This window comes from Eublepharis macularius, chromosome 3 (genome assembly GCF_028583425.1).
Source record: "Eublepharis macularius isolate TG4126 chromosome 3, MPM_Emac_v1.0, whole genome shotgun sequence".
In the NCBI taxonomy this organism is placed as follows: Eukaryota; Metazoa; Chordata; class Lepidosauria; order Squamata; family Eublepharidae; genus Eublepharis; species Eublepharis macularius.
The window spans coordinates 121010365-121034242 of record NC_072792.1 but is presented as its reverse complement, the minus strand read 5'-3'; positions in this window follow the sequence as shown (position 1 = coordinate 121034242).

Here is a 23878-nt window from a genome sequence, read left to right as displayed (position 1 = left end):
CCTTGTTGCAGTCTCTGATGCTCTCTGCTCCGTTTTATATAAGATTGTAACTTTCATGTCCATTTCATTATGAGCCTTCTCTAAATAGTGCTGTACCAAAGGTGCCTCCAGGACTTTATTCTTTATTCACGACTGATGTTCATACAGACAAACCTTAAAGGAGCGGGTAGTGCTTCCCACATATAATAAACCACAAGGGCACTTTAAGAGGTACACTACATACTCCGTATTGCAATTCATAAATGTTTGTGGTGTCCTAACATTTAAGTCCTATAAATCTCTTTCATTCATAAGTAATTGACATTGCCTACACCTACCACACTTATGTAAACCCTTTGGGAGTCGCGATTATAGGCTATCCCTCTTAGGACGCATGTCCAAGTGTATAATCATGTCCCTGACATTTCGCGTTCTTCTATAAGCTGTTAAGAGAGGTTCTTGGCATCCCGGAATCTCACTAATTAATGGCCAATATTTTAAAATTACATGCTGGATCTGGTTTGCTTTAATGCTATAGTCCAAAACACATACAGTACGTTTTGTTTTATTGCGTGTCTTGGCCTGCAGTAGCTCCTGTCTGTTGGTATTATTTACTTGTCATCTGGCACTCTCTAGCACCCTATTAGGATATCCTCGCTGTCTGAAGCCAATCATCATCCGTCTACTCTCAGTTTCAAAGTCAATCTGATTGGTGGAATTCCTTTTAGCCCTAAGTAGTTGTCCATATGGCAGATTAGTCCTTAAATAACCCTGGTGAAATGATCCAAAATGCAGTAAAAAATTCTTATCAGTATCCTTTATATATGGACGCACTGCTAGTGTGTTATCTGAAGATCGATATACAGTAACGTCCAGATAATTAATAGAAGTGGTACTAAACTGCCAAATAAATTTTATATTTTGATGGATGTTGTTCATCCATTTTCCCATGTCCTCAATGTTCACAGTCTTATCTACCACCAAAAACAAATCGTCAATGAAACGAACAAAAATTAGGATCCCCTTCCAATACGGGTTTTGGTTAACATTGCAATAAAAATTGCGTTCTAATTTGCCCATAAATAAGTTGACAACACTGGGCACCGCAGCGCAGCCCATAGCAATGCCATGCATTTGCAAAAAATACCGATCTTCTATCCTAAAATAATTATTTTCCAAAACCAGTTCCATTAGGGAGACCAGAAAAAAAGTGGGTGGATTCAATTGTTCCCTCTGATCCAACATTTCAAAGACCACTTCCCGAGCCTCCTCGTGAGGAATATTAGTGTATAACGAGGAGACATCAAGAGTAGCAAATGAGGAATCTGGTGGCAAAACAAAGCCTTCAAATCTCCTAATGAAATCTCTGGTATCAAGCAAAAAGGTTGGCAGTTTTTTAACAAATGCTTGAAGATGGTAATCAACATATCTAGATACAGGCTCCAATATGGAGTTACTGCCAGACACAATTGGATGTCCCGGAGGTTGGAAACCCCCTTTATGGATCTTGGGCAATAATTAGAGGACTGGGGTTCTTGGTGAGGGGTTAATTAATCCCTTATAAATGGAATCAGTAATATAACCCAGAGCTAAGCCCTCATCTAAGGTCACTTTTATCAACAGTCTGATTTTATTAACGGGGTCAGTGTAAATTTCCGTATAGCTATCCATATCTGCAAGTTGCTTATTAACTTCTATCATATAGTTGGCTCGATTCATAACTGCAATTGCTCCACCCTTATCTGCCTTTTTAATGATGATAAACTCGTCAGCAGCCAAGTTCTGCAGGGTTTTTCTTTCTATTAATGGCATATTATTAAATTTATATCCTTCCTTATTCTCAATTTCTATAAGTTCCTTCATAATCATCTTCTCAAAGGTCTGAATACCAGCATTAGTAACGTTGGGGACAAAATTGGATATAGTACGTAAACCAAAATCATTACGTCCAGTCATAGTACTATCCCCAAAGAAACATCTAAGTTTTATTTGACGTAAATATATGGTGATGACAGCAAGAGTAATATTTGCAGCAAAATAAAATGCAGTAAAATGCTCAGACCTAAACGAATGGAAAAATAAATTAAATGAACATGTGACAATGGCAAAATTAACATATTTTTTACATAATGGACTGACTTCAGAATTTCAAGAAAAATGGAAAGTTTTTTTCAATTATATAACTGAAAATGAAGAAGAAAATTAAATTAACAGAGAATGATAGAAGGAAAGAGTTACGTAATACGTGCTTATAATAAAAATGTTACTAGATATGAAGATAAATGAAGATATTTAAATAGAATGAAAAATTAAAAGTAAATTTTAGTAAGTTCCATATAAATGTATGATACTGAATATAAATTATTATAGTTTATATTTTATGTTTGTACAATTATAGATTATATTTTATGTTTGTATGTTTGCAAATTGAAATAAAAGATATATACCGGGGGGAAAATGCTCTTTTTCTGCTTCAGATTTTGAGGACATGTCAGTTTCATTAGCTTATTGGCTGGGTTCACATCAGTTTTCTCAGTTGATCGTCTGAGGAAATGTATAAGTTTTTTAATAGTAACAATGTTACAATGTTGTTGTTTTAAAAAATTCTTTTTAAAAAGCCAAAAATGGACTAAATAGTACAGGAAGCACAGGTGAAAATTTTAAAATATCAAGTGGGATTCAGGGCCGTCTGCAGAGTTTTTGCATTAGCTGTATTGCAGTGTTCCCCTCACCCCATCACCAGTTACAAAGGGTTTTTTTTCTTTAAGCAACCAACATTGCAACGCTGCCATTTAATTTTTAAAAGTTCAGGGGAAAAAAAACTGGATTACCTCCTATTCAAACAATCAGGATGTAGGGGGATAACAGTGAGGGTGAAAGGCAGGGCCAGGCCTCATACCAAAGACTGCAAACAACCAAAGGCAAACGCAAGGTGCAAAAGACCATGTACCTAACAAAAGCACCCGCAAATGAATAAATATACACACTTCTAATAATATTATCACAATATCTTAAGATCTTTAAAGTGCTTCATGCTACAAATGTACAAAGAATCAATACTCAAATAAACAACATTCCTGCAAGGAAGTCCCTAGGGTATCATGAGTCCTTCACTGCCGTGTTTTCTTGCTTGAGGAGCTCAAGCCCAAGGTCGGGATCCCAGGAGGACGTGGTACAACAGCCATGGGCACACCAATCTCACCCCTTCCAAGCCCTGTTAGGCAGGTCTGTCAGCTGCTTCCTTTGGTTTTGTTTTAGGGCCTCTTCCTGCTGAAGCCTCCCTGCAAGTTTGGCATCTCCAGGTATGAAGGGGGCCGTTGAAATGCCCCTGGTTCTGACGAATCACAAAATTAACGAATCATTTCAGTAAACGTGTCAATTTTGTGAAGTTTCATGGTAAGTGATTCGTGCATCACAATGAAACACGAAACTTTAATTTTGAGCTTTTTCTGTTTTGTGCCCATGTCTATTACTCATACTTCTTGTTTACCCCACAATACCTAGGCTGGCAAGGAGGAGCATGGGGACAGCAGCACCTGACTTCACCCTGTGCCATCTTAAGTGTGATGTGTCAACAAAGTAGAAGCATGGCAGTGCCAAATCTTTGACCTGCTGGCTTAGGAGGAGTACAATCAGCAAGGAGTAGTGTGATGGCGCTTCCTTTCTCTCCAGCTGGCTCTTCAGTCTTCCATGAGCTTTGTGGGGTATGGCAGCAAGACAAGATATCAGCCTTTTCCAAGGCCATTTTGGCCTCCCAGTTACCCCTGCTGGCTAATGACCTGTCCTTTCCTCCTCACAGCACACCTCCTACATTCCCAAGTGGTGACCCCCCTACACTGGTGCAACTCTGCCAGATTTAAGCCAGCACATTGCCATCAGAGCTTAGTGCTGGTGTACCTCCAAGTAATGCTGGCATGGGGCCTATTTTTGATCAAAACCTATTTGTAGATTAACACTAGGATGAAGGCCTTAAGCATGAGCGTCAGTTGGTGGTGATTAAAGCTGATTGACCCAACAGTATTTGATCAATTTGAATAGAGACCAAATAGAATGCTCCAAATTAGAAAGGGAAAAATAGCTGCAGCTAATTTAAACTACAGCAATGTCATACTTATACTTTGTGATATACTAATGATTAATGAGGTTGTTCTATGCTTTCAAAAGGCATATTTTGAATCATCATAGTTGACTTCCCTTTCATTGCATTGCTCTTTTGTTCATCTGTTGTCCTTTTCCCTTTGGTTCTAATGCATGCAGGCTTTCTAGCTGTGTAATTTGAATGCAGAAAATTAATAGTTTTGGAACCTCAAGCTTTCACTACTCTGATAATGGTTTTAAGTCAACCTACTCAGTGAGGAGATTTTGGGGCTAAAATACAATGGTGTCACTGAGAGACAAAACGTAGAAGTAATGGCTATAAATAGTTGTATGAAATCATATTGCCAAATCTCAAAAGCACTGCTCTCCGGAAGAGCAAAGTAACTGACAAGCAATTTAAGCTTGAGTGTGAAAGGAAGCAGAAATAACAAGATTTGCATGAAAAATATTGAGATCATGAGAATATCAAATTTAAACAAAAAATAACCCTCATGCACCTCATGATTAAATCATGAGAGTTGACATTACTGTTAGAACATTCAATATCCTTAGCTTTGAAAATAGTCTTTATAATGGGAAAAGTATGTATCTGTCTTTACGAGAAAGCAAACATGGTTTGCAGGCTGCCTTTTCATTTTTATGAGAATCAAGCGCACTAAAATCTCAAATTGGAATGCTGGTCAGAAGATCTTGGATGCCTCCAGTTACAGTTGAGCCTCCCTTGTCAAAAAGATAAACCAAAAGCAAAGACAAGCATGGAACTTGCTTGCGAATCACTCAGTCAATCAGAGATTAAACAATACAAAAGGGCAAAAGAATTTCAATCAGACACTTGATTGCCTGCTTATTACATCTTATCAGGGGCTGATCTCTCTCTTCAGAAAGGATAAAGAGTCACCTGGATCAGTGAGGGAGGCAGCAGATGTAAAGCTAGGTCAGTAGAAAGAGAAACTCTCCCATCTACTTTTTGCCCATAAGCTATCCAGAGATCTTTTTGTTTGTTTGTTAATTTATTTTTTGATATGATGGCATCTGAAGCACTTGTCAGTGGGGCAGCGGGAATGTGTATTTTCTATTTATGCCTTCCCAGCATGTGATACCACCATGAACTTTAATGTACATACAATGGGATGCTTATTTTTAGACTGAAAAGGTGAGTACAATCCAAAATGTTCCAAATAAGTTCAGAAACAGTTCAATAGAGATTTTTTTTTTTAAAAAAAGTTAAAATATGTCCTTGGCATCATCAAAAAAAATTAAGCACTTTAAACTAGGTGTTTTATTTGTTACATTGTCATTGAAACCACAAGACAGCTATATTTTCAGAAAAGTACCATTCTCCCAGCAACTCATGACAGAGTTTTGTAAAGGACATGGTATTTCAACTGAATAAAAGGACAGATAGTAATCTAACTCGACTATTGTCTCAGAGCTGCCAAGATCAGCGGCTTCAGTGAACCCTGTTTAATAGGAAATATTAAGCATTAAGATTTTGCACATTGCTCTCCAAGCACAAATATGTTTGTATTTTAATTTTTAAAAGGCCATAGACAGAAATAAGTTATAGTCACAGAGTTGAGGGAAATGTACATGGGATTAAAAGCAATTAAGCATGACAGGACATGTCCTACTGTGCCATAATCCCATGGAGTCATTTTGTCCTACACATTTCATCATGGTAAGGTTTTGGAGCTGACATTTCAATGTGTTGACATTTTGCCATGCACCATTTCATTGTGGCAGCATCTCGTCATGCAACATCTTGCGACTGACATTTCATCATGGACATTTCTTCATGCTCCATCTCATTGTTGACATTTTTGTCGTTGGGATATTTCGTCTTTCCAAAATGATAGCTCCATTATTTCACAAACAATTAAATGATTATCATTTGGGATCTAATTTGCATAAGGGTACATTGAAATGGAACTGTACAACAAAGTAAAAGTCAGATCCTAGGGTCCAAATGGCAAAAAATACAAACCACAGTCAAAGTCAGTCTCAACTGGAAAAGTCTCCTCTTCTCACACAAAGCTACACACATTTGTGTATGATCCAAAGTGAGGGATGATCAGAAAGGCAGTGATATCTTGAAAAGTATCTTGTAGGTTGTGGACTAAATAACATTCAGAAAGGCATTCCTTTCCAAAGGAGTTTATCTATGTACCGTAGTCAAAATGCTTGCTGAGTTGAACATTGATCATTTTACATGTCCACACTGAAATGGCTGTTTTGATAAGATAGAACTTTTTTGTCAAAGTAGGCAACCTTTGTAAAACAAAATAAATATTTTGAGATAGTTACTGTAGAGACATTCTGGACCTATATTTGTTTTATGTGTTTACAGAAGCATTTTGATCCAGTATACCTTTGGATCTTTTATTCCTGGGTATAAAGACCACTATCAAGTAGTTAACTCTTTGATATTCTAGTAGACTGCCCACATCTGCTGCTAAAGTGTCTGTGTAAATGTCTGTGTATATGTGTAGACAATAGCAACCAAGTACAAACTCCAGAGCTCATTTTCAAAATGAAATCATGATTACATTAATACTATTTAGACCTGATTGAGATATTATCAGTGGAAGACTGATCATATTCTAGACATTATTTCCAAAATGTGTTGACAAAGGGGGGAAGGTTAAAATATTACAAAAAAAGCAATTCATAGAGAATATGTATTTTGCTTTATTGAAATCTTACTTTTAGTCAACAATTTAATTCAATGGTGTTCACTTTCCAATCTCAGTCTCCCTCCCCACCACACACACACACACACACTTTAAAGTTGTGCTATAAGGAAATATTATCTATGCCTAAATATTTAAGATACTCAGTATTGCCCCCCCAAAGGTGAAATAAGCAGTATTTGCTGTTATTCCTGCTTATAATACAAACAAGTGGAGGAGAAAATAACTTACAGAACATTAATATGGAACTGTCAGAACAAAAGAAAGGGATGCCTTGATTGATTTACTGAAATCCTGCTAGGCCAGTGTTTTGAGCGACTACATTCAAATCCAAATTTGGACAGCAAGTTCCACCATAGGTTCTTGGCATCATCATGAGACAAGGAGCTAGTGCCTGAAGGGCATCAGACAGAATATACTGCATAGTTGTCCAGCAAAGACAGAAGGCCAAACTTTTACTATTTATAATAAATCAGATTGATCCAGAGGCTTAAAACTGCTAGCCAATAGAGAGGATGATGTCATACATACCTTTTCCCTTCTGTTCCAAAGATGGCATTCACAGTATGTGGTCACTCATCAGGACAGTCAGTTTCCCAGATCTCAAGGTTCCCTCTGGGCATTGTTTTTTTGAAGGTTCAAGGGCTATCTAATACAGAATTCTCAGCTTTGTGAAGCTACAGTTTTCAAAGTTCTTTGTTGACATACCACTACAATTGCAAACCAGTTTTATCCTTTATGTGGTGGTGGAGAGTGCCTTCAAGTCATAGCTGACTTGTGGTGACCCCTGGTAGAGTTTTCTAGGCAAGAGACTGACAGAGGTGGTTTGCTGTTGTCTGCTTCTGCATCCCTGGTCTTCCTTGGAGGTCTCCCATTCAATTACTAACCAAGGCTGGCCCTGCTTAGCTTCCAAGATCTGATGAGATTGGGCTTGCCTGGGCTATCCAGATCAGGGCAATCTAATATATACTTATGCCTTTATTCAACACTGCTTTGCTCCATAAATTTACTAGCCCTTAACAGCAGCTAGGTCTTTCCTGAGGAAGGCCAGCATATGATTCTTAGGATTGCACTGTATGTTGTCCAAGTTATTTTTAATGGGGCCTTATAGTTGCACAGGGACTTCAGCTATTTTTTTTAAAGTTTTATTTTTATTTTGGTAGGTTAGCATATACATCCGATATAAAAACATTAGTTATTCATCCCCCAACTACTGTATGCCCCCCACTCCTCCCTCCCCCCCTTTTATTTTGACTTCCAACAGTGCTAGAACCATTCTATCCCTGATCATTACATCTAATTTACATCTTATCTTTTTGATTACAGGTAAAGTCACTTAATATCTATCTTTCAGTAGTTATCAAAGATTACTAATTTCCCTTTTACATCCCATTCATTTTCTAGGTAATCCTTCATTTTCTGCCAGTCTTCTTGAAATTCTTTTGAGTTTTGTTCTCTCAATTTTCTCGTCATTTTATCCATCTCCGCCATGTATAACAGTTTTTTAATCCATTCTTCAATTTCCGGTATCTTCTCTTGTTTCCAGTATTTTGCATATAACAGCCTTGCTGCCACAATAATATAAAATAACAATGTTATATCTCTAACATTACAGGGACTTCAGCTTTTGACGCCATCAACAACTAGAAGGTGAGGATAAAAGTGGAAGACTAACATCCGGGATATTCTTCCACCCATCATTTCTATAAACAGTATCAGCATTTTGCCAGTTCTTAACAGATGCCACAGTATTTAACGAACCTTCATTTACTGCGTAGGGAAAAATCCCAACAGAACTGTGCATCTCAGCAACTTTTAATTAAAATGTGATAGATTTTAATTGAAAGACACTTGGGGAGTACATAGACTCCCCAAGATAGCTAGATAGCTTGAAAATGGGGTAAAATACTTCAAATAAATAAATCACTACATGAAAACTCTGGCTAGTATTATAGAAGACAGTTATTTCTGAAAACCTGTACAGATGGAAATAGATTATTGCCATGGAAGCAGAATAGTGGTTGTCATAAGGAACTTGACATTGCAATTGAGGAAGAAGAATCTGGGAACTATTGCAGGAAATATAGAGCTGTAGCAGAAAAGGTGAAAACATTAGGAGATGTAGTGATGCCCAGAAAGGCCAGTATATGGCTCAGAATCAGAACCAAGTATTTTTTTATCACTCCAGTCCTCTTGTGCTCATAATTCAGAGACTCACTGCACCCAGGCCTCTAATGTCTGTTTAACATTAGAAGTGTGCACTGAAAAAAATTCCATTTCAGTTTTGGATCCAAGGTTTCTAAATAACGTACCATTATTGGTTTTTTCCATGGATGAGGAGTTGTCATCTTGGACCTAATCCATTTTTATCCCTTATCATGAGTTTCTGCCCTACTCTTTGTAATGAGGGCTTCCAGGCTCTTTGGGGGCAGCTGTTTTTGTATTTAACAGCACCGAAATACCACAGACCACTGTCCTTCCTCTAAATCATTGACACATTCAGTTTTTCCTCAGTTACATTACACACACACACACCACAATGGGCCCTGAAGAAGGTGAGTGTTGGCGAGCACACTCTATTGCTGGAAACTGGCTGGCAAATGGGTAGTGAGGTGGTGGCAGCATTAAAAACAATCCTGCATTATATTCATGTTTTTCTTTTTCTATAGCACCAAAAAATGAAATGGTGTCCTTGCATTGATTGCCACCAAGTGCAAACAGGCAGCATGATTGTCTGAACCCCTCCCCCCAAAGACTTGGTTTTTTCCCCATAAGTTTTCCCTCTGCTGTGGGCAAGCAGGTTTGTTTTTGAAAGGGTAGAGCAGGTGAATGGCTCATAAAATGGGGAATAAACAATCTTAAACATTTCTCCTCAGATGTAAGTCCCATGTTATTCAATAGTGCTTAATCCCAGGGAAGTGTCTTTAGAATCACAGCCTCTGATTGAAGTCTGCATATTCCCCTTACCAAATGTTTCCAAGGCTGATAGGTGGAAAAGGACCCGATTGGCAGGAAGAAAAATACTACTGTTTCCCAGGTAGTGATGGGGAAAAATGATGCACTCGTGCATTGTGAATATTCCAGACAAAGGAATTAAGTAATAAGAACTCTCTCCCCTTGGGATCCAATTGGTGAATGTCATTACGGAAAACAAGATGCTACCACACTGCAAGATAAGAACCAAAACAAAACAAAATAAGTAAACTTTTTGGTGGGAGCACGTTGTTATAATTTGGTTTCCTGGATTTGGTTCACTGTGCCAGAAGCTCCTTTAACAAAATGAAACAACGATTCCCATGTGTATTTCTGGTTCATTTGTTTTGTTTTGCACACCCCATTTGGCATATTAACTGGAAAACAGAGATAAACTCATATATATTTGATACATGATTCTTCACAGAAAATTTCTATCAAAATCCAGAATGCTGTTAGTTTTTGAAGCAGTGCATCTGAAAATTAACAGTCAGCGCTTACTACAGTTTTTGGTGAAAAGAACATCTGCCCCAAACAAAACAGTTAGCTGTCTATTCCAAGTAATTGTGTTTGGGAAACACACACTGCTGGTTTTGTGCTCATTTCACAATGAATTCTGTAGAGGTGATTCAGAAGAGAACTATTGTGCCTGTAGGCAGCAAGTGTAGATGTGAGCAAAGCAACACTTAGGTCATCCAAAAACAATTTCAGGATCTATTTTATAGATCCAACTTTTCTTGCGTCTGTTAGCTTCATTCTTGATACAATTGATGAAACAAAGCATTCAGAGTACAATAACAAGCCAGATGAGGTGTTAGACACACTTTTCAAAATAGCTTCCTTAAAAAGGTAGGGGAAAGCATGAGAAAGAATCAGAAAGACCTTACACTTGAGTTGACGGGACCTGCTGATCAATACAGATTTTGTTACAAAAGTCCTAAACTTCTCACTGCATGAGGTTTGAATATAAAACTTGGTGTAAGGGGAAAAATACAAAAGGTGCAGTTTGCTGTGTATAAGAGGAATGGGGTTTCTGTGTATAAGAGGATGGAGACTGAAATTAGATGGGGAAACGCTAATTGTTTTGAAAGTGATTTTATCAGCAGTAATTAGGTATTTCATTTCTAAAATGCAGATCATGTTGTTACTAGCCTGCTTTCTCTGCAGCCTTATGGCTTACACAGTTTAAGAGATGGGATCCTGTCAATATTTTAAAATGATTTTTAAAAGAAAATCTTTGCAAGTTGCTCAAGTGTTTTTTTTCCCCCTTCTCAAGTCGCATAATAGCTAATGGGGACTTTGGGATGGGAAGTGTTCAGAAGCTCAGTTGGTGCCCCACACTCTATTGGAGGCAGGGAAGAGAGCCTGCTGGCTCCATTATGCGCATCTCACACCATGAGACAAGAAATGGGGCCCCCCGTTGAAGTCTTCACAAAGTAAAATCAAATAATATACAGAGAATGTATAGCAGTTGTGACTCTGGCAGCCGGTGGTAACTTATGCCTCTTACCTGCAAATGCTCCAAATCCCCTTTCAACAACTCACAAAGAACAATAATTGTTTATTGATCTAAAAGTTAACAATGTATCCCTTGTTCTTCAATAAGGTCTCAAAATGTGACTCAAGGGCAATAACAGATCCGGATAGTGACATATCCATGGAGTCTATGTACTTTCTTCTGATTACCATAATTTAGGCAGGGAGTGTTATACACAGACACACATTGTTACCGGATTATGATATCGTACAAGTCAGCTAGACAGTGAAGACAAATTCTATCAATGTATTCAGAAACACAAAGAAGCTCTCATAGGTATAAATGTGTTGGTGATATTTTCCCCAAAACTACTTCTTTATGTGTTATCTTTGCAAAATACAGAATGTCTCTCTATAAAACCTACTAGCTACAATTCTGTCCCATGCTAAAGTAAGAAATAAAACTAAATATAAGCATACATGGATTAAAGGGAACTAGGGAAGAATGGCATATGGGATATCCCTCTGCCCCCACCCCCTTTTTTGCCTTGTTCTCCGATGCTATCATTGTGAATCTTTTCACTTCACTCATTCTTCATTGCTAGTATTCCAGATGTATTGGTTTATTTTTTTAGGCCAACTGGCAAAAACAGTGGCAGAAACTGAACTTTCAAATTAAAACAGGATGTTCTCAAAATTCTACAACATGCCTACCCACCACAACATCAACAGTGTGTTGAAGTGTGTACTTTCATATTCTACCAAATAAGTGAATGCTCTATTCACTTCTATGAATAAAAGTGAAGTGCTGTACTTGAAGATAGGTCTCTCCTCCCATTTTACATCTTATTGTGGCAGTTCTGCTAATGCAATAAAATATTATTTTAAATACATGGAAATAAGAATATAATTGTTTGAGAAAGCACTTCTGGGCATGATGGCATTGGATTAGCCCACTTGTGCTCAAGAAATTGTTCTGTCTGCCTAGGAGTACAAAGGCAGAGGAGTTGTTGAGCACTTGGCAGGCCCCAATACATAGTTGACAGGCTACATGCAGTTTGGTGAATCACAAATTTTGCCTTCAATTACGCTAGCTAAACAGAATGGGTGAGTTTATCAATCATTCTGTACTTGTAGATATACACCTGGTAAATAATTGTCTCCATTTGGTTATGTATTGTATTCTTTCTCTGTTCTAGAGCAAATTATTTAATACTAATGCTCTGTGTCTTTAGCAAATATTTAATTTATATATCATATTAATGTTTTTCTGCTCCAGGTACTAGAATTTATATGTATTTAAAATTCCTGTTATAGTTTGTTCTCATATTCTAAGTTGATTTATTCTCTCTCATGCACCTCCTCATATGTATCTGTGTGTGGGGGGGTATTTGAGTGAGTTAGTGAGAGAGGGAGGGAGGGCCATCTCAGTTCAGTTCATGAATCTCAAGAAAGTGACTACCTATGTTCACACCAAGTTTTTCTATCTTTGGCAGGTCAGGCAACTTGCTCCCTACCTCTCTACCCATGACCTAGCTAAAGTAATTCACACAATGGTCACCTCCAGATTGGTCTACTGTAACTCACTCTATGCAGGGCTATCCTTAAAACTGATCCAGAAATTGCAATTAGTCCAAAATGCAGTGGCACATTTCCTCACTGGAACCCTGTTTAGGATACATATTCGACTTGTACAGCACCAGCTGCATTGGCTCCCGGTTGAATTCTGGGTCAAGTTCAATGTGTTAACTTTTAAAGCCCTTAAGGGTCTGGAACCTGCATATCTTCAGTATCTCTCCCTGTATATTCCCTAGAAGGCATTACACTCTGTAGATCAACATCTGCTTTTTGGCTCTGGCTCCGGCCTGGTGGAATGCTCTTCCAGTTGAAACCTGGGCCCTGCAAGATTAATTACAGTTCCGCTGGGCCTGTAAAATGGAGATGTTCTGCCAGGCCTATGAGAGTAGTTGAGGAGCTGGCAAGGAGCTGGCAAACTCTCCTGCTGGTCCCTTGCCTGTTTTGTTTTGTTCCACTCCATTGTCCAATGAGATCTGTTGATTATATTGTTTTATGATTTTAGCTGGTTTCATGATGTTGTGACCTGTCCTGAGCCCACTTGCAGAGAGGGCGGGATATAAATCTGACAAATAAAATAAATAAAATAATAAAAATAATTTCCCTAGACCTCAAGCAAGCAGGACTGATTCTGAATGCAGCTTCTTTTCTTTATTGCTTGGCACATGGTTTTGCCCACCCTTGAGCCACATGACATGAAAAGATGGCAGTAATCTTTAGATGTCTTTCATTCTTTGTTGTGTCCTATTTTCATCTCTTATTGGTGGCTTCTATTTAAGTTTCTCAAGTTATCAGTACTCTAGCTCATAACTAAAATAGGATGTGAATGCATATGGAAGGGGAGGGGATTGCAGCAGCAGATCTCTGAAATTGTATGTTTGGTAAACTATGCAAATGGATCATATGCATGCTAAAAATCAAGAAACTTGATGTAGACTATGAATATGAATAGGGACAGTTTATCCTCTATGCTGAGTATATGTAGGTAGGTTGCCACCATGATTCTGCTTCCTCTTCTAGGTGTGTTTAACAGACATGCAACAAGAATTTGAAAATTGAACTTAGGTGCTTACAATTCCTGTTCACTGTCAAATAACTCATATGAATATTTCGACTTGCTAATTGCTGGTGCTGTAATTTACAGGATGTATCTCTTAAGCATATTCTTTAAGTATGTCCAATTTTTAGATCTTTTTGCAAGGAAGTTATTATTCATATTAATTTTGTATTAGAATACCAATTGATTTGTGAGGACATTTAGGTATTTTTAAACTACCTTCCTGTAACCTGTAACCTGTAACTTAACAGTCAATTAAAATGGACTTTAAGTGTCCCTACTGTAGCTAAAATAATTATATTATAACATTGGAGAGACAAATGCCCACATCTTATAATTCAGTGGATGGAGAGCCTTACAACTTTATCTATATTCAAACATATGGCATATAGAAGACAACTGTGGATGGACTTTTTATAGATAGTTGGAAATCTTTTATGGATGCTTGTGTGTAGATATGAGGTTTATTTTATTTTTTCTTTTCAAATTAAAAATAATATTTTATCTCAATGATTTGCTCACTGTTCAAATGAATAGCACTTCAAATAGCCATGTGCAATGGAATGGACATTAAATGCAAGGATTACCAAATGCTGCATCCAGAGAGTGGAAGGGTAAGGGCTAAAAAACAACTGCCTGAAGGGAGGATGATTTACATGCTGCTCTCCCCTCTCTGTGATTGGACAGTGAGAAGATAACAAATTGGAGCTGACAGGATTGTCAGGAGGGAGTTGAAGCTTGGACTCTGACCAGGGAGGGTCAGATTGAGAATCTTCTGTGTGAGGAAAAGAAGGAAAAAGTTTGCCCTAACTTTAGATTAAGTTTGATTACAAGCTTTTAGCTGATGAACTGAAGTGGGAAAGCCACCATTAATTTTACTCAGACAAGATAGAACTGGGAGTGTGTGGTTGGCAAAGAAGTGGGTAGTAAGAGGAGACTCCTCTTCAGCCAAGATATCAAGGTTATGACTTTGAAAAATCATTCCTGCCCATTTTCTGGAATGGGAGATTTGGCTATGTGGAGTACCCTGAGTCTGAAGTAAAAGGAAAAGAGTGCTGTGTGGAAATCAGAACACCTAAGCTGTAAAATGAAATCTATGAAGGAATGTTGTTTAAGTAACTTAAGCCTGAAACTAACAACCTCTCACTTCTGAGATCTGTAACTACTGAAATTATCTTTTATCTGTCTGAAAAACAGTAGGGAGGATTCTTTTGACAATAAGTACAATGAGAAAACAAAAAAGGTTACAGTAAAAAATGTGTCCCAATGAAACAAAAGCAAATAATGAATTAATGCAACAAAATCAAATGTAGACAAAAATATCTAAAACAGAAGAAATGAAACAAAACTAAAATGTAGACCAAAATCACAGCTGCCTAGGCACATATACAGGCATTTTTCAGTGTCTTCAGGCTTCCCCATTGCAATCTAGTGGGCTTCGGTATTTAGATTCAACAAGCAGTACTGCTGGGAATTTTAAATGCAGTGAACAGCAGATGAAATATTACACTGAAAGATGTTGAACTGTTTGAAACGAGGTAATTCATTACTGCTTAATAAAGCAGAAGGCAGATAATCATCGTGAAGGCCCTAAATAGTAACAGTGACAGCAGCCAGCCATAGTACAGTGTGAACACAAAGGGCTTCCCATGCCAAAAAAAGTACAACAAAGTTTTCAAGCGTACAGCTTATAGCAACTGCATAGATTTGGGGGCCAGATAGATCCTCAGATACCACAGTGACAATTAGTTACTTATCTTTCCATTCCAAAAATGGAAGTTGAAAGTTAAGTAGCAACGTAAAGCAAAGTACCTCTGGGATTGAATCTCCAGCCAAGGCTCGACAGAAATGACAGAAAATCATTGCAAACAGAAGGCATTAAAAGGTCAGAAATATATTGTGATCAAGCCCTGTGTGATCATTTTATCAGCCAGTATTTTCCTTGGCTTTAGAATAAACAATACATTCTTTTTTCTCTCTAATATAGCACATTGGGTTCAGCAATTAGGAACAAGCATAGAATCCAACTACATCTTCATTCTGGGATTACATTTGACTTGAAAAGAGCTGAACTAGTGGGCTGGAAAAAGAATCTTGGGACATTTTCAGGGGAAATAATACAGATACAAAAAAGAAACACAGTATCAATGTCCGAAATTTTCTTAATCCTAAACAGGTCTCCTTAGAAGTAGGACTCATTTTATACAATGGGGCTTACTTCTGTTTCACTTGTATGTGTGCTTTTAAAAAATATAACCTATAATGCGCGCTGTCTTTAGCATGGTGACCACCGATGGGTGAGATTTGAGTGATGGACAGCTTTCAGTTCTGCCCTCCAGGTGTTACTACCAATTCCTGATCCCATAGAGTGTATACAGATTCCTAGAGACACCATCCAATGAGGTCATGGATACGCTGTGAGAGAGAGAGGGAAGGAGTTGGAGGAGGAGAAAGGTTTGGATTGCTTTGGGTGCAGAAATTACCTTAGTAAAACCAGAATTGATTCAGCCCACACAAATTATCCCTGGTAAATTAATCAGCCTCTAGGAAATAGAGATCCAGCAGTTCATATGGAGACCATCAAAATTGCTGTTATATGTAAGGGCTGGAAGAGACAGCTAAAAGTCTGAGTCTGCCTGGACATTCTGTCTTCTGCCTTGATAGGGTATGACCTAAGCAAAAAAGTCCATCAGATTCAGTAAAAGTTCTCCCATTGGAGAGAAAGAACAGGATCAGGCCTATCTGTAAAGCAGAACAGGAAAATGTATACATTGTGTTCAGTGAGGGACCATTGATCAAGACTTGCCAGAGCAGACAAGCTTGGAAACAAGTGTATTTGTGGAAGCCTAGCTATCAGACGAATTGCTAAGGCCTCTGTCTGAACAAGCAAGGGAAGAAACTCAGGAGTCAAGGAGTCTGTCTACATTGGATGCCTCTTTGTACGTTTGTCAAATGTAGGCGGGTGCAATGTTAGCCAGTAAACATAGTTTTAAAAACAGAGTCAGCGGAGCCAGCTCCTGAGAGGGTTTGTTAATTTCATCTCTATATCCCCAAAGGCTCTGTCAATTTCACTTCTCTAGTTAAAACTGTGTGGGATCACAACCAGAGGGCAGTGAGGAATGGAAATGGGCTGGAGCTGCCTTCCAGAGCCAGGCTTGGATCTTGAGAGGTTAAAATAGGCTGAAGTTTCCCTGTGGCATTTCACAGCCACTTCACACAGCTCCAGTGTATAGCAAAGCCTTTGCCCTGCCACTGGCTCTGTCTTCTTAAATAGCCCTACCAGGCTAACATTGCATCTCCCGACATGTGTTCTTCACATGTCAGATGTCTCATGTAATCCTCAGCAAGCGATTCACTTTATTATCCAGCAGCAAGAGTAATACAGGCAAAGATATGAGGATCAATGGGAGACAACTGGGCAGCTGGAGGTACCATTGCAGTGCAGAAACCAGCTTCTCCAATTAACCCAAGAAAGCCATTTTGCAGGTCACTTAAGGAATTATATAATTATAAAACTGTTGCAGGTGGATGGCTGTGGTGATCTGCAGTAGAATACCAAGATTTGTGTCCTGTTGCACCTTGAAGACCAACAAGTTTTTCAGGGTATAAGAATTCAAGAGTCAAAGCTCCCTTTGTCTGATACCCAAAAGTAGTAGTAGTAGATTTAATTGTATATGGCCAAAGACCATCACAATACAAAGTTAAGAACAGTAAAAATAGAAATCTATCTTACAAGCATAAAACACAGTTATTAAAATAATAAAAACAAAATACAATTAAAATGGGACCTTAATAAATACCAGATAGTTATGAAAAAAGTTAGGTTTCTGAGGAAACAATCTTGGCCCTAATCTTTTTTGCAGCTAAGGCAAACAGGGATACTCTGCTAGTGACAAATGAATCAGTATCAGATAATAGAAAAACTAATTTGTCAATATCAGAGGTAAAGTTACGCCCCACTAACAAGTTAGCAAGAAATTTAGCATACCTCTGCATACATGGGACAAAATAAAGTGTAATGTAGAAGATCCTCAGGAACTGAGGCATTGCATATGCAGAGACAGAGAGCCATTGGGGTTTGATGGTATCATCCTGTAAGTAAAGCTATCGGCATTGTTTGAAAGCACAGGTAAATGATTTTCTGAGATTTTGGGATGTGACATTCACTAAATAAGGAGATCTAGCATGATCTCTTTTGATCAGTTTAAACCAGGGGGAAGATCTGGACTGGGAAATTGTAAGACTGTCTAAAAGAGCATCACATCTGTAGACCCAATTTTGTAAGTTGGTGTCAGATCGGTGGCTAAATAATAGTTGTATCCAGACTACCTTCTGCAATCAGACAAGAGTCCGTTGTTTTCAAAAGATTTACTGAAAAGAGCAACCATTATAGTCCACTGGCCCAGATGCAATATCTGGACTGGTACACGTGTATTGTTACGAATGATAGGCACAGAACAAGGTACAGAGTATCAAACCCCAGCAGGCCCAACCTCCCCCCATAGTTCTCAAAACAATCAGCTTGAAGCTGAGAAAGTGAAAGTTTCCCAAGGCTGGCAAAGCTGTAGTCAAAACATTCCTCTTCTGTGAGATAGCTGCTAGGGAACGTCTTGGCACCTGTGAATAAAGCACTCAGAATACTAAAAGAATTAAAATGGAGTCTCTTTGGTTATAACATTAATGAAAGCATTCTGAACCTGACATTTCTGCCCCCTCTAAAATGCTCCTCCCCCTGGTTTATGCGGATAATGGGTATGGAACACTTTAACTAATCTAGGAGCATGAACATGCACAGAGTGCACCCACTCATCAAACCCAGAGTCAAAGTCCTTCCACCTGATAAGATAAAACAGCTGATTTCTTTTAAGTTTAGAGTCCAAAATCTGTTGCACTTCATAATGGGTCTGGTCATCAATCAAAGTTGGGATAGGAGGGGCACGGGTGTGCCATTGATTTGCTGGGGGAACTTTTTTCAAGAGGCTGACATGGAATGTATCATGTACATGGCACAGATTTTTTGGTAAATCCAGGGCTACAGTCACTTTTTTGATCACTTTACGAACAGGAAAAGGTCCTAGAAATTTCAATGCCAATTTTCGGCTGGTTTGAGTAACTTTCAAATTTTTTTTAGATAGATAAACAAGGTCTCCAGGTTGTAAGTCCCATTCGGCCACACGATGGCGATCAGCGTATTTTTTGTAATCCTGTTTGGCTTTGTCGAGATGTTGTTTAATTAAAGTCCATTGTTGAGCTGCTTCCCCCCACCATTCTGAAACATCTCTGGACACTGAAGTAGGAGGGGGGAGTGCTTCAAACGGGAAGGGCTTGAAGTGGAAGCCATATACTACTTTGAAGGGGGTTTCTCCAGTGGAGGCATGCACGCTGTTATTATACGAGAACTCCGCTAAGGGAAGTAAATCAATCCAGTTGTCTTGTTGAAAGTTGATATAACAGCGGAGGAATTGTTCTAATATTTGATTAGTTTTTTCGGACTGCCTGTCGGTTTGAGGATGATGGCTGGAACTTAAACCTTGCTCAATTCCCATAATTTGTAGAAGCTCCCGCCAGAAGTTGGCAACAAATTGTCCGCCGCGGTCCGAAATCACCTTTGACGGAAAAGAATGCAGTTTAACAATGTGTTTTAGGAAGATATCTGCTAGTTTTGGGGCCGAAGGTATAGTGGTGCAGGGTATGAAATGAGCTTGTTTGGAGAACAGATCCACTATGACCAAAATGCAAGTGTGGCCCTTCGAGGGGGGAAGGTCTGTGATAAAATCCATGGATATGGTTTCCCATGGTCTGCTTGGCGTTTCTAAAGGTTGTAAAAGTCCGGGTGGCTTGCCTTTGCGTGACTTGGCACTAAGACAGATGGGGCATGACACTATATATTGGGAAATGTCCTTGCGCATGCCTGGCCACCAAAACTGCCATTGCACTAGATGGAGTGTTTTTAAGTACCCGCAGTGGCCAGCCGTGGGGGCGTCGTGACAGCATTGTAACACTTCTTTTCTTAAACTGCTGGGTACATAAAAGCGGTCCCCCCAAAGCCACTCTCCTTGCTTGGATTGTTGTAATTTTTCCTTGGGTACATTCCCCCCCTCCTTTTCCACTTCGGCTTTTAGTTTTAGTCTCCACCCTTGGTCTGATTGAGGAGGTTGGGCTGCGCGACTGTGCGTTGTAACCACTCCCCCCAATTGCGTAGGTGAAAAGACAGTGTCTATTGTCTCCTCCCGCTTGCTCTTATGTGGAGGCATGCGCGATAGGGCGTTGGCAAGGAAGTTAGTTTTGCCGGGCAAAAAGTTCAAAGTGAAGTTGAATTTAGAAAAGTATTCTGCCCATCGCAATTGTTTGGCATTCAGCCTTCGAGGACTGCGTAGGGCTTCTAAATTCTTGTGATCCGTTCATACCTCAAACGGATGGCGGGCTCCCTCTAGCCAATGTCTCCAGGTGGAGAGTGCCGCCTTTACAGCAAAAGCTTCTTTTCCCCAAACATTCCAATTTCTTTCAGGTTCAGAAAATTTGCGGGAAAGGAAGGCACAGGGTTTAAGCACATCGTCCTCCTCTCGCTGCAAGAGGACGCCTCCAATCGCCGTATCGCTGGCGTCTACTTGTACTACAAATGGGCGATTTTCGTCAGGGTGTTGCAGAACTGGTTCGGAAATAAATTGGGTTTTGAGCTGATCGAATGCTGCTTGGCACTGGGGCGTCCATGACAATTTAGTGCTTGGTTTTTTAGCTTGTTCCCCTTTGTCTTTGGTTTTTAACAGTTCAGTCAGGGGAAGTGTTATTTGAGCAAAGTTCGCTATAAATTCTCTATAAAAGTTGGCAAACCCCAGAAAGGATTGTAGTTCTTTACGTGTAGTGGGCGTTTGCCATTCATGGACAGCTTGCACTTTGCCCGGGTCCATTTTCAAGCCATCTTTGGAGATGCAATATCCTAAATAAGTGAGTTCTGTCTTATGAAATTCACATTTGGACAGTTTAATGGGCAGTTTGTTACACATCAGAGTAGTTAAGACTTTTTTCACAAGATCTATGTGTTCCTCTTCAGACTCTGAATAAATTAGAACATCATCTAGATACACCACTACTCCTTTGTACAAAAAGTCATGCAATACTTCATTGATCATGGACATGAAAACCGAAGGTGCCCCGGCCAGGCCAAAAGGCATAACTAAGTATTCGTATTGGCCGAGGGGCGTATTGAATGCGGTTTTCCATTCATCGCCTTCCCTTATACGAACGTGGAAGTAAGCATCTTTTAAATCCAATTTTGTAAAGATCTTACCTTGTGCCACGACGTTGAGTAGATCCCAGATGAGTGGTATGGGGTAGGCATTGCTGGAGGAGATTCCATTAAGTCCTCTAAAGTCTGTGCAAAGTCTCAATCCCCCATCTTTTTTTTTGACAAATAGCACTGGAGCAGCATGTGGGCTATTTGCAGGTCAGATGAATCCTCTTTGAAGATTAGTGTCAATGAATTTGCGGCGCTCCTCCTGCTCATTTGGGCTCATGGGATACAGTCTGCCTTTGGGTAAAGATGCACCTGGTAAAATTTCCACGGCACAGTCCGTCCTCCGGTGGGGAGGTAAGGAATTGGCTTCTTCTTTGGTGAAGGCTTGGACATAAGCTCTGTATTATTTAGGTATTTGGTTAAGTTCCTCTTGAGTTAGCAGGGCTTGTTCAACGAGGGTAGGGTTGTTACCCCAATTCTGGTTCCAACGATGATTTTTACATTTATCATGGGAAAAGGTAATGCTTCCTACCGTCCAGTATATATAGGGGTTGTGATCCCACAACCATCTGCTTCCCAAGATTAATGGATATTTGGCGGTGGTACTAATTACGAACGATCTCGTCTCCCAATGTTGTCCCATACCTGTGATGACAGGCATCGTTTCGGTAGTTACTGGATTCATATTGGTACCATCCATTTGTTCAAAAATGACTGGAGTTTCCAGATCTTTTATGGGGAGTACTAGTCCATTCACTAGGGCTGGTGCAATAATATCTCTAGAGCACCCAGAGTCTATGAGGGCTTGCACACGGGTATGTGTTTTTTTTTCTGGATTGACTAACGTTACTGGTATGAATAGTATGGACCCATGAGGTCTTTCCAGAATTGAAACTGACTGATTTTTGATCTGCCGCTTGGGTCCTTTTACAACAGATCCATCTCGTTTCCCGAGGCAGGACTTTCGTGGTTTTCCTCACCAATTAGAGCTGTTGAATCATAGTCCATAATTTCTTCTAACTCTAAGCCTTTCTCAGAAGGATTTCTGCGGAAGGTCCCTCTGCCTCTCGTCGCTCTGGGAGCGGGTGTTGGGAGGGCTGGCGTGGGCTGAGAGGTGGGGGCTGGACACCTTGGTAGGAACGGATTTCTTTGCACAGGCCGGAACAGACATTGTGCCGCAAAGTGACCACCTTGGCCACACTGTAGACACAATCCTTGTTGCCATCTAGCATCTCTCGCTCCTCTAGTTGCATATCCAGCACCCCTGCTCCCTCTCACAAGTACAGATGAGCACCGTTGCACAGCGGTTTGTTCCTGTTCGACCAAGAGAACTTCTTGCATATGATTTTCCACTTCACAAGCTAATTGAATCCACCCCAAAAGTGTGGGGGGATTATCTTGCATGAGGGCCCTGTCCAATAGTCTGGGATTCATGCCCTGTTTGAACAGAATTATTTTGGTGGACTCCTCACACCTTGGGCATTTGGCGGCCAGCTGTCGGAATTTGGTAACATAGTCTCTAGCCGACATGCCGCCTTGTCTAATAGATTGTAATTCGGTCCTGGCTCTACTTTCTTCCAAGGGGTCTTTGTATTGGGCGCGAAGCGCATCTACAAGACCCTGCAATGTATTTAATTCGGGGGGCCCCAATTTGTAAAGCGCTACATACCATTCTGCTGCTTTTCCTTGTAGGAGAGACCCCAAGTGTTCGATCTGGCTGGCTTCATCTCCAAACAAATGTCCCCAAAGGTTAAAGAATTGTAAAGCTTGTACTAGGAAAAATCCTAATTTGGAGGGGTCTCCGTCAAACGTGGCTTCCAGTTTGACCCACCCCATTGGCAATTCCTGGGGTCTAGCGACCGGCGCAGGCAGTGGATAATATTCTATGGGCACTTGTCGAGGTCTCCCATCGGGGTACTGTGGAGGAGGTTGTACCGGAGGTTGCTGGGGCCTCGGTTGAGGTTGTAATGGAGGAGGGGATCCTCTCGGAACTGGCTGAACTGGCGGAGGGGGTCCTCTTGGCACTGGTTGGGCTGGCGGAGGGGGTCCTCTCGGCACTGGCTGGAGCGGTGGAGGAGGTCCTCTCAGAACAGGCTGTACTGGTGGAGGGGGTCCTCTCGGTCCCGGCTGCAGTATTGGCCGGGGTGTGGTGCCCCATCCTATCGGTCCCGGCAGCGGTAATTGCTGAGGAGTGGTGCCCTGTGGTATCAGTGCCACAAGTCTTGGCAGGAACGGCTGTCCTCGCTGCTGGGTCATGGTCAGTGGGAGGATTGGTGTAGGCGTGAGGACCGGAACTTCCCCCTGTGGATGCTGTGGTGTACCCCCGGGCTGCAGCGGGGTTCCCATAGGCTCCTCTCGCGGTTGCCCCCTTTCTCCTGCTACTTCCTCTTCTTCCTCTTCCTCTTCTTCCTCTTCCTCTTCTTCTTCTTCTTCTTCGTTATCGTCTGATTTCTCATTGACTGGCCCTGTTGTGGGATTCGGTGGCTGTACAGGTTGTTGCGAATCGTCAGCTAATGGAAGTTGCTGATCTTGTACCACGGTTTCTGTCCGCGGAATGTTTCTTTGTAAAGTTGACAGGCTCTGACTGATGCTCTGTACGCCTGAAGCCATCTCTTGGCTCCCTTCCGATCCTCTGACCACTAGCACGGAGAGCAAATGGACTGCAAGGGCCACACTCTCTTCCATACTAGACAGTCTCTCTTCTAAGACTTGTACATGACTCGAGTCCACCGTGGTGGTTTCAGTTTCTGCATACTTCTGGGGAGGTTCATTAGGGACTTGCGTAGTCTCTAAGGA